At 36.7% G+C, this 12,584-nt stretch overlaps 2 pseudogenes; one reads left to right on the forward strand and one right to left on the reverse strand.

Annotated features, from left to right (window-relative positions):
- Nucleotides 1-5,997: 5,997 nt before the first annotated feature.
- Nucleotides 5,998-7,090, forward strand: LOC139074605 (olfactory receptor 4S2-like; annotated as a pseudogene).
- Nucleotides 7,091-8,057: 967 nt separating this feature from the next.
- On the reverse strand, nt 8,058-8,982 carry LOC103567970 (olfactory receptor 4P4-like; annotated as a pseudogene).
- Nucleotides 8,983-12,584: the final 3,602 nt, after the last annotated feature.

The following is a 12,584-nucleotide window of genomic DNA, read 5'->3' on the forward strand; positions in this document are numbered from 1 at the left end:
GCCATATTATCTCTTGTCATTTTTTTCATATCAGAATCCCAGCAAATTTAATCTTCTGAACACTGTGCAAACATCCAATTGTCCACTATATAGATGACACCATTATGCTAAATGGACTAGTGAGCAAGAATGAGCAAGTATCCTATATAACCCAGTGTACACACTGGCCACAACTCTTGCAATTCATACCATTAAAAAGCAGAATATATCTCTACTTACTTTTATCTGAGCTAACCTTGTGACACATGTCACGTGTAACCTTTCAACCACATGAGTAGAATGTGGTAAAAAGTGATGTTGTATGATTCCTGAAGCTTGGCTTGAGAAACCTTGAAGATTTAGTTTTCATGAAACAATAACTTCCTTGAAACAATTATGGTGTGCTGGAGCCCAATCTACACTACTGGAGAATGAGAGAGAACTGAAGTATCTGAATCAATTGCCAGATATATGAATGAAGGTATAGTGGACCTTCTACCCCATTCAAACCATCAGTGTTTCCAGGTAAAATCAGTAGAAAAAACACCCAGTTTGATCCAACCCAAATTGCAGAATAATAATCACATAAGTGTTTTTATTTTGAGCCTTTAAGTTTTGGTTTTGTGATTTAAAACAACTAACTTTTGGATTAAATTGTGTGGTTTTAAACCACTAATTTTTGGCTCAGTACTGTTATCCAGTACATAACAATAGGTAACTTACACACTTCCAAGTTCATACAGGCAGAAAGCAGAAGATAACCATTGTGAAGTTTCAGGGGATTGTCACATGGTTAGAGTTCTTAGGAGTCCTGTGGTCTGGAGGATGCAGAGATTCCCTCAATGTAAAAGTAGTGTTTTCTATTCATGTCTTCTACCATTAAGAAAGAGGCATAGTACTTCATGGGCCTTTAAATTTCAGAGATAATATATACTGTAAATGGGGGTGCTATTCCAAATCATTTATTTGATGACTAGGGAGACTGCTGGTTTTCAGTAGCTTCTGCTGACAAAGGCAAAGCAAAAAAGAATGAAATCCCTTTTGGGTGAAGTTAAATTTACCTGAGATTTTAAGCAACTGAGACGTAACAGCTAAACGTAAAGGAGATCAAGTCCCAGTGGTTGGAGTAGCAAGTTGATGAATATCAGTTATAGCCCTAAGAACAGCCACTGCAGAAGAGAATATGGTTTGATTTTTTTACCCTACTTCATGTCTTATGAGCAAACTAGAAGTGGCTAGCTTCTTGAAGAAGTCAATTTATGCCTCTGATCTCTCCTTTAGTGGAAGAAGGAATTTCCCTCTCCAAAAAGACCCTATTATCATTATAAAATACAAGCAGATATAAGTAGCAAAAGGGTGAACTCTACTGAGCTTCATTTGTATGAAGAATCACCCAGATTCCTATATTTGCCTTGCTTGTAGCCAGAGACACTCTATCAATGGTCCACACTTTACCATGATATTAAGAGATCATAGATGAAACTATTCTCCATCTTAAGTTCACTTATGGGTTTGACTTGACAGGACCTTGGCTTCACCCATGTGGGCATTTCTGGAATCCTTCCTCAGAGATTCTGTGTTGTTCCTGAGGTGATAGATACTATGTTTCATGATTGGAGCCTAAGTATGCCTAATGGCTTTCCCATCAAGCTTACATCTTGCTGTGAATGCCCCAGATGCTAATTTGGACTATTCCTTCCATTACAACTGCAGGAAGTGTCCAGGACATGGCCAGAAACTGTGGGGAAAGTGGCTCACTGTGGGGAGAACCTTGGCCAAAGGGAAAGGGGACATAATGGATACACTGTTTACAGATGGTTTGAAAAACGAACATATAGCCTCTCTTAAAAGGTCCAGTGGATCAAGAAATCAGCTGTGCTTACTACCAAGTGGTGGCAGCTCATAAGTTCCCTCTAAGAATATGAACAATTAAGAGTATTATGACTTTTGGGACATTGCAAGAAAAAGGAAGAAGGAGGTGAGATGAGGATGGAAAGGTGAAAGAAAGAAAAGCAAGAATGAAGGGAAAGAAAAGAGTAGGAATAGAAAAAAATAAAAAAGAATATTAGTAGTCAAGAGTCAACCTTAATGGTTTACAATCAACAAGTAAAAGGAGGAAAGCCTGCACTATGTTTCATCCCAGGTATAGGCTGGAATTGAACTTCTTCCCATCATTTTCTCCAGAAAACAGCAGAGATCCAACTGCAAACAAAAGCAGTGAACCCCAATAGACTATTGAGTCCACTATTTTCCAATCAAATAGAACTCTCAAATGACTAGAATAAGTAAAATTCAATAGCGATATAGGCCAAAAAGAGATATTTTAATATATGTTATATTAAATATCTATTTAATATATATACTGAAGCACATTAGTCCAATGAACAATCATAAAACAATTACTTCTTTTTGTTCAACTTCTTTATTTTTATTGAGGTAACATTGGTTTATTATATTATATAAATTTCAGTGTATATCGTTATATTTCATTTTCTGTGTAGACTACATCATGTTCACCACCCAAAGAGTAATTGACACCCATCACTGTATGCATATGCCCTATTACCTCTTTCATCCTCTTCCCTCCCTCCTTCTGTTATAATTATTTTTGTTTGCAGAAATGCGTAAGATTAGTGTTTGGTCTTAAACATAAGAATTGATCAGGTTTTAAATTTATCAAATAAAGGAAAATTTTCAATTTTTTTTTAGCAAATTGAAAAGGCATCTGGAAATTAAAACTCGTTAGTTTTCTGATGTGATCCTGATTATGGAGGGAAACTGGGAGAAAGACTTTCTCCAAGGTCATTAACATTTTGCATCATTCTCTTTAAGAAGACCTTACACGAAGTAGAGAAAAGAGCATTTGTTGTCAAAGATACTGTGACATGGCAGATTTCAGTAGGTGAGAGACAGAACCGTGAACAATAAATACAACCTCTATCAGCCTTTGAGTTTTTGGGGTCAGAGATTCTCTGGTACTAATAAGGCAATTTACAAAGCATCACTCTCACTTTATTTTGGACAGCCGTACCCAAATTATCTCAGGAAAGACAGGAAAATAAAGCAAAACTCAAGCCCTGGACAAAACTGGTGAGATTGTTTTTATTCTAAAACTAATATAAAACATTTGCAGAAAAAGAGAATTCAATTAAATATCTATATTGTGAATAACTGTAATACAATTGCAAGACATTTGTAGGGGCACTAGCCAGTGTGCCCCTTTAAAAACAATGTATCCTTGAAGCTCCTTGTCTGGACTACATGCCAGCACTCATGATGATAACAGTCCTGGGCTTGGCCAACCCAACTGCTTTCTCGTGAGATAGTTAGAACAAGGACCTTCACAGTCTGAGGGAACATAGAGGCCCTCTAATGGGGGCTCTGGCCCTCGGAATGCAGGTCATACAGGGACAGTCCCCCATGGCAAGCATGCAGCCTTTGTTCCTCTGCCTACTTACACAAGCTTCTCTCAGGGGGCAGTAGTGGGTGCATATTGCCTGTCCCACCAGCCACACTGGACCTTCCCTGTAAGTTAATTCCCCAATGAACCAATATGTCTGTTTGCTGTCTCTGGGTTTTTTCTTTGGTCTCTGGGCAACCTGTCCTGCACTGGCCACCCAGCTGGGCATGTGGTAGAACAACCCTGTTTTCAGAAATAAGGGGAGAATACAATTATTAAGATGATGATAAGGTAATGAAATGCATCCATACGTGACTATCACATAGGGTAACATGATGGTGAATAAGAAAATGCCAATAATTTCAAAATAAATTGAGACATTACCATGTTTGAAATGCTCAGAAAGTTGACAGAGGAATTCTTTGAGATGGGTCTTGATTCAAGGAGAAAGAATAATTCCTTTAGGACTTAGGGTATGGACAGTGGTGGAACAAGTCTCAGTCTTCTAGATGAAAAGCAAGCAACACAACTCATGGTTGTCAAAAACTACTAGGATTTGAGCTCTCTAAAGTTGAAGGACTCTCTCAGTGAGAGTAGTAATTTTTAATTCAGAAAGAAAAACCAGAGGGGAATGAGCATGTAAAAAAAACATAGGGATGTGCTTGAGTCTGAATTTGAATTATTCCTATTCCTATTATTATTATTTTGTAATATATAAAAAAAGGTACACTTGTACTGACTGCTCTGTCAACACTATTATACAGACCTGAGGAAACACAGCCCTGTAGTTTCCCAAAAGCTAGAAGTGCAAGGCACAATGTTGCTTCAAAGGGATAGCCAAGAACAGAGATCAGTCAGAGTTGTAAGCACTAACTTGCAATGAAGTTGCCTTAGGTGGGCAAAATTCCTAATAATTATATAAGATTCTGTGCAATCCTATCCTAACCTAAAACTAAAGGAATAATTTACATCTGTGGCTTGGTTTGAGGAATAACTTGTAAGCCCCTTTGATCAAAACTATTCCACATACCCCTTTCCACATATACATTCCAGTGACCCTGTTAGAGTACCCGAAATTCCATCACTGAAGACTTATCCATTTAAACTAAATATTGTCCTCTTCCTAAACCTGTCTTTCAGTATACTAAAGTATCTTTCAGTGATGAACTCTTCCAGGAATATTTAATTTATCCTACATGGAAGAGCTAATATAGACTAGCATGAAACATGAAAGATTAAAAGGATACATGAAGGAATGGTGAAATTAAAGGGCAGAGGTTTTCTTTTTCTTTTTCTGATTAACAGACGAATCTTTAAAATATCAAGGCAAAGTAATTTCTGAGGAATCCAGAAATTATCAAAGACTTCTCCTTCCCTCGATTCAAATCAAACAGATCTTGCTTTGCCTCCAGCGGTTTATTTTATTGCTTTATCTTCTCTTATTTCTGCCTCCTTATCAGAGTTTTATGGCTATTCCAGGCTGAGAGAATTGATTTAATTCATGGTAGAAATTACTGTAAATATGATAGATGATAATGAAATTGAAACTATATCATTTCACAAATTGGATTACAGAAGCCCCAAGAAGATAAATGATTTATCTAGAGTTACAGCACCATTATCTCAGAATCAGGTTTGTATCAGGTCCTCTTTCTACTGCACCACACCACCTCTTGACTCTGAGAGCTTGATATTGTGGGGGATGGGAATTGGCCACCTCAAGATGTGTCTCTTTGGCATGAGGATTATTTTAGGCTGATTACTTTTAATAAACTGCAGATAGGAAAGCAACTGAAAAGCGGAATTTACTTACCCTTTGTTAAGAGACATTTACATTGTAAAGGAAATCTCCATCTGTAAAGGTGTCTCCCTGTCCATACCAGGAAGAATGGGGGATGACCTTTTCTCTAGAAACTCTTATCAATGCAGAAGGCAAGGACTTAAATCTGTGTAATAACTTATTTCTGTTTACTGTGTTTGTCTGGTAACCTCCTGTAAGTGACTCCCCCTACCCCCAACGTCCTCCTTTGTCTTTAGCTGAAGATTATATTTAAGGTGGGGGCTTCAGCCATTTTGGCAAGTTGCTCAGGTTGCCTGAACCTCTCCCATGTATGCATGTTATAAAGCTTTGTTTAATTTTCACCTGTTATTCTGTCTCATGTGAATTTAATTCGTTCTCTGGCCAGAAGAACCCACAGTGGGTAGAGGAAATGTCTTCCTCCCGTACAATATCAAATAGGGGACCATAAATTCATGTACAAAAAGATCCACGTTTCTTAAGAAGAACCTGCAGAGGTCACCTGGTTTCAACTACTTGAATACTCATGGCAGTATTCAGAAGGAAAAATGCAGATATATGTTTACATTTCTGTGTTAAAAATAAAGTGAATCTTTTCAGATATCTAAATGTTACAATATCCCCAAACACAGAAGGTGTTTCAAAATTACATTGAGTGCCTTGGACAGAATAAGAACTAACTAAATTTTTAGAAACAAACAGATGAAAAAACCTAATAAAAGGTGAGGGAGGTGAGATCCTTGGTTAGATGTGTGACTAGGGGATTTACTTTATTTCGCTAGACTTTGTTTCCTCATCTGAAGTGAATGAATCGACTATCATGTGGAGGTAAGATGATCAGAATATGTGAATTTCAATTTCTTTAAGTACACATGCTAAGAAACAGTAAGCATCCATTTTTGCATTTTCAACTACTGTGACTATACATTTGTTTTGAGTTAGAAGTAAATTTTGCTGGTCTTTCTTATGTTTTTCTTTCTCATAATTTAATTCTCTTGGGAACTTGGCCTCATAGATTAATTCCATGGAAAAAAATTAACAATGTAACTCAATTCATTTTCCGTGGTCTTTCTCAGAACCTAGAGGTTGAAGAATTATGCTTTGGGGTGTTTTCTTTCTTCTACACAGTCGTTCTTCTGGGAAACCTCCTCATCATGCTGATAACTTACATGGGCAACCTTTTCAAGTCCCCTATGTATTTCTTTCTCAATTGCTTGTCTTTTGTGGACATTTGTTACTCTTCAGTCACAGCTCCTAAGATGCTTTTTGACCTACCAGCCAAGAGCAAAAGTGTCTCCTGTGTGGGTGCATGTTGCAACTCTTGGGGGAACATTTCTTTGGTTGAGATCATCATCCTTACTATAATGGGTTATGATGGTTATGTTGCTATCTGTAAACCCCTGTACTATATAGCTATAATGGGCCAGGACAGATGCAATAAAATGTTGCTGGGAATCTGGGTGGGAAGTTTCTTATACTCCACTAACCAAGAGGCTCTCATAGTCCAACTATGCTTTTGTGGACCCAATGAGATTGATCACTACTTTTGTGCTGTCTACCCTGTGCTGGAACTTGCCTGCACAAACACATATGTGGTTGGTGGTGTTGTAACAGCAAACAGTGCTGTCATCACTGAGGATATTTATTGTCTTGCTAACCTCATATACCATCATCCTGGTGTCCCTGAGAAAGCAGTCAGCAGAAGGCAGGTGCAAAACTCTCTCTACCTGTGGCTTCGACATTGCTATGGTCATCCTCATTTTTGGTCCCTGTACTTTCATGTGTATGCACCCTGGTACTGCCGTTTCAGAGGATAAGATGGCAGCTGTATTTTACACCATTGTCACTCCATGTTAAACCCCCTGATTTATACACTGATAAATGTACAAGTAAGGAATGCAAATCTACCCTGAAGTCTGGAATTAAGCCCCATCAAGCTCAACCTAGATCAGCTGAACCCCAGCTTACCCAAGAACACATAAGTGATAATTAAATGCTTAGAGTATAAGACACAGGTTTTAGAAGGGCTTGTTACATGTCAATATAGAGCTGGCCGATCCAAGAACAGCATGGTCAAACTGTAGAATTTGGGATTATGAGGTATATTCTTGAATTAATCAAACCTCCAATATGTTAATTTAAAGATTTAAAATATACAACACACATAATTTTATCATTGCTTTTTTTTTATTGCAATGGAGACTTCAAAAATATGGAAACACTTGCAGCTGGCTGGATGGCACAGTGGTTAAATTTGCATGTTCCGCATTGGCAGCCCAGGTTCACTGGTTCAGATCCCAGGTGCTGACCTCCGCACCACTTGTCAAGCCATGCTGTGGTAAGCATCCCACAGATAGAGTGGAGAAAGATGGGCATGGATGTTGGCCCAGGGCCAGTCTTCCTCAGCAGAAAGGAGGAAGATTGGTGGCAGATGTTAACTCAGGGCTAATCTTCCTCAAAAAAGAAAAACTGGAAATGATTAGGACCTCTATCTGTGAGAGGTATCTCAGTCAAGATATCTGTTTCCTAAAGCAGGGCACAACTGCCAAACCATGCAGTCTTTACAATTTACCCACAATTTGCCCTGATAAAAGTGCTATAATGCCCACTACATCATGGATCATAAAAAGCAGAAGGGTTCAAAAGTCAGACGTAAATTCCAGATTGTCAGAGCTGGAAGAGATCTGGAGATCATCTGGTCCACCTCTCTTCTATACAGTCTCAGAAAAGTAACAGAAAGAGAGTGGCTGACGGTCCTTATCTCTTCAGGGCTTGCAAATTTTCATGACAGCCCACCACATCTCTGTATCTGTGCATTTATTGGCATTAATGATTCTGTAGATAGAACAGGATCTGCCAAAGGTTTGAACACCATTGTCTTCATTTCCCTTGAAACAATGTACCTCAGCACACTTTCCTCATGGTGTTCTTCATGTCTGTGTTTCTCAGTGTGTAGATGAGAGGGTTGAATATGGGTGCAATCATGGTGTAAAATAGGGCAAAAAGCTTATCATCACTGAGAGAATCAACAGTGGGGACATAGGTGAAGATGAGGGGCAAGAAGAACGTGAACACAGCAGTGATGTGTGAGCTGCAAGTGGAGAGGGCTTTGCAGTGGCCCTCGGATAAATGAGTACTCAGGGTTGATAGGACGATGATGTAAGAAATTACCAAGGCAACAAAGGTCAAAATGGATATCACTCCTGTGGTGGTAATGGTCACAATGACCAATAAGCTGGTGTCCATGCAGGCCAGCTTCAGCAAGGGGAATACATCACAGAAATAGTGGTCTATCTGATTGGGACCACAGAAGGGAAGTTCAATAATAATCAATACATGCAGGATTGAATGGATAAATGCTCCCATAATAGAGGCCATCACAAGGACATAGCACACTTGTCTGCTCATGATGACTATGTAGTGAAGGGGCCTGCAGATGGCTGCAAAGTGGTCATAGGCCATGGCCACCAAGAGGAAGGTCTCAGTGGCACCAAAGAAGTGAGCATAAAACATCTGGGGTGTGTAGCCATTGTAGGAGATCGTCTTTTACTGGGCCAGTAAGTCCGTGATCAGTTTGGGGGCCACTGTGGAGCTGAAGCAGACATCCATGAAAGCATGTAGGCTACTCACTGAGGTGGCTGCTTCTGATGGTAAGAAGAATGAGCAGGTTTCCTGAGAGAACTGCAATATAGCAAAGCGAGAACAGGACAAAGCAGGCAACCTTCACATCCTCATAGCTAAAATGTCCCAGGAGGATAAATTCTATGATGTTTTTCTGTCCTATTGCTTCTGTGAGTTTGATCATATAGAGAGGGAAGTTAATATACTCGAAAACACTGAGCTTTTTAAAATTATTGATTTATTTTAAAAGCCATTTATTTATTCAATGAAAATATGTTGATGGTTTATTATGATACAACCCCTATAATTGGTACTAACAGTATAGCAGTGTGCAAAATACATACAATCTCTACCTACGGGTAGAGTACAGTTCACTTCCCAGTCTAAGCAAGGAGTTCTCATCATTTTTCTCCTTTGGTCACATTTTCTGACACTTTCTTTTATGGCAGCACACTTGAGGGGCAAACTGCATCCAGACACTCTTCTTCACTAGATCTGTTCCACTATCTTGTATCTCTTTGAATTGAGCCACTAACTTTCTTTGCCAGGCTCATTACAGGCTCCTGGGACCAATCCTTATAATATTTTAGTTAAAAAGAAAATATTTCTTTGGTGTAAAATATTATACTACATCTCTTACTTCCTTTCTCCAAACTCATCTAAAATGTGTCACAAACAGCTAAACTCGAGGTTCATTTTTATAAAAAGATTAACCCAACACATTGATAAAATCTGTCAGCCTAATTGTGAAGAGCTATAACAGCAATTGAACACTGTCCATTATTCCCTCTGAGTTCCTGTGACATTGTGTTAGGAAAATGCACATTTGACATATAAAGATATTTTTAATAGGATTTTAAGAGGTTCATGGACTTTTGATTGAACTTGAATCCATGAATCCCAAGTTAACACCCTGTGGTCTGATTTTTTGAAAAATCTCTGGCAATATCACTGTCACACAAGCAAAACTCCAATTGCAATGGTTCTGAGCTGCAGTGTGATTTGTTTAAAATACAATGTTAAAGATTCTTTTAACTGTGGTTATTTGTCCTTACAAATAAAATTCCCTCCTTGAATATAGAATGGTGTTAAAAAATATAAAAATATTGAAACAAGTAAAAAGATATACCATGTTAATAGCTAGGTGGGATCAATATAGAAAAGATGTCAATTCTTCCCAAATTAATCAATGCATTCAATAATTAAAACAAACATTCTGACAAAAACTTTCATGAAACTTGAAAATCTGATTCCAAAATTCAGAAACAGTTAATATCTACAGTAGTTAAGCTAACTTTTTAAAAGAAAGAATGAAGAAGATAGACATACCTTTCAGAATGGAAGTATATTAGAAAACTATGACAATTAAAGAATTGATGAAAGCAGATAGCTAGACAATAAGACAGCCAATAAATAAACACATAAATATATTGGAATTTATTCTATGTTTGAATTGAAATTTAAAATTGATGTGAAATAATGAACTTTTCAGTAACTGATGTTAGGACTTTGAATCTCCCTCTGGAGGAAAAAAATACCTCACAAGGCATAAAAATTATATTCCAGATGGTTGAAAGATATAAATGTGTCAAATAAAACCAGGAAAAATATTTGAGAAATAATTATAATGGATTTATTTCATAGAGTAGGGATTTGTTTTAAGCAAATTACAGAAAGCAAATTCATAAAATATATATTTATACTTTCTGTATGACAAAATTCTATCTGAACAAAGTGCTTTTTTACTTTTTATTGAGATTATGATAGTTTACAACGTTGTGAAATTTCAGCTGTACGTTATTATTTGTCAGTCATATTATAGGTGCACCACTTCACCCTTTGTGCCCACCTTGAACAAAGTATTTTAAAAAGTGACAAAATGAGTGTAAATATAAATCCTACAAAGCAATAATTTAAAGAAAAGCAACACAATTTTCTAGAAAAGACAACATTTGACTAGTCAATACACAGAAAGGAAATTACTTCTAGCCAATATCATATATAAAAATGCCCAACCTCATTAGAATCAGGGAAATAAAGCTTGAACAACAATGAGATACTATTCCCACTCATCAACTTCATAAAAATAAAATTAAAAAGCCTGTTTATATAACACTTTGATGAGTGGCCCAGTGAAAATACTCCAGAAAACATAGAAAAATATATTCATAGCAGACTTTCAAATTTGGAAAATGGAAATGATCTATCTGACAGTAGAATGGAAACAAGATGTGGTACATTCTTATTATGGAAAACAAGGTAGAAATTTAAATTTTGGATCCTTGTGGCATATTTACTGTGATACAAATCACTAAGATATATTTTTGAGTGGAAAATATAATAAATTACACAAAGGTAATCAGTATGATAACTTGTATGTTAAAATAAATCACAACCACAGACTACTGTGTAGTTTCTATGAGAACATTTGTGCTCATAAATTAATTGGAGAATGTGTGGAAGGAAAGATTTACTTCTGAGAAATAAAGGGGGTGATGGCCAAAGGGGCTTTTAGAGGTATACAATATTTTTATTAAAGAGATTATGTTTCAGTATCAGTTCTGTAATTAAAGTTAATTTAAAAACTCCTTATTTGGTAATACGTTTATGAAGACTACATAATGAATGAAATTAAATTAAATATAAACACAATAGTTTACTGGAATTCAATAAACTCATGTAACTTACCACATTGTTTCATCAATTAATTTAGTAAATATAGACATAGATGCTATTCTCAAAGCAGTATATACCATCAATTGTCATAAAAAGTAAACATGACTAGACAGATACACTGCCCCCTCTCCTCCAGGAGGAGATATTTGATATAAGGAAACAGAAAACACCTCTGCACCTGCATCTACATTTATACCAGTGTCTGTATCTCTTTTTACAGCTATATCTGGATTTGTTTCTTATATCAACATTAAAAAGTCTAGTTATACTTTTATAATTTTGAGAGGATTTAAATAAATTCCAAGATGATCTGTTAAATCTAATGGTTCTTATTATTGAATACTCAAGTTTATAATTTACTCTTTTATATGGCTCTTGTTTTGCTGAACTAACACTGGTGCTTATTATAGTTTCAGTGAGAGGAAAAAGTAAATTTGTCATAGAGGATGCTGAATAATCAGGATCTGCTACATGAAAGGTTAACAGCCTCTGATATATGTGGACTCAATAGAAATGCCACTATAAGTAAAACTTCTGATTATCTGAAATCATCCTCTCTGCTGCAACAAGCTCATTAAGAAAATCTACATTGGACAGCATCCTAAAAAGGATAGTCAGCACACTGAAGTTCACCCTGCTTTACCACAACCTACAATAAAAAGGGAAAAAATACTCAACTCTGATTTTCAGGGTCATCTTGGTGTCCTTAGTCTCACAGAAAGCCATCCCTCTAAGAACAGGAACCAGACAAGGATATCCACTTCACCACTCTTATTTAACATAGTATTGGAAGTCTTAGCCACAGCAACCAGGCAAGAAAAAGAAATAAAAGCAATCCAAACTGAAAAGGAAGAAGTGAAACTATCACTATTTGCAGATGACATGATTTTATAGATAGAAAACTCTACAGAATCTTCTAAAAACCTTTTGGAAATAATAAATGAATATAGTCAAGCCTCAGGATACAAAATCAACATATAAAAATGAGTTGAGTTCACTGACAATGAAGTAGCAGAAAGAGAAATTAAGAATACAATCACATTTACAGTTGGAACAAAAATAATAAAATGTCTAGGAATAAGGTTAACCAAAAAGGTGAAAGATCTGTAC

This window comes from Equus przewalskii, chromosome 11 (genome assembly GCF_037783145.1).
Source record: "Equus przewalskii isolate Varuska chromosome 11, EquPr2, whole genome shotgun sequence".
NCBI classification, from domain to species: Eukaryota; Metazoa; Chordata; class Mammalia; order Perissodactyla; family Equidae; genus Equus; species Equus przewalskii.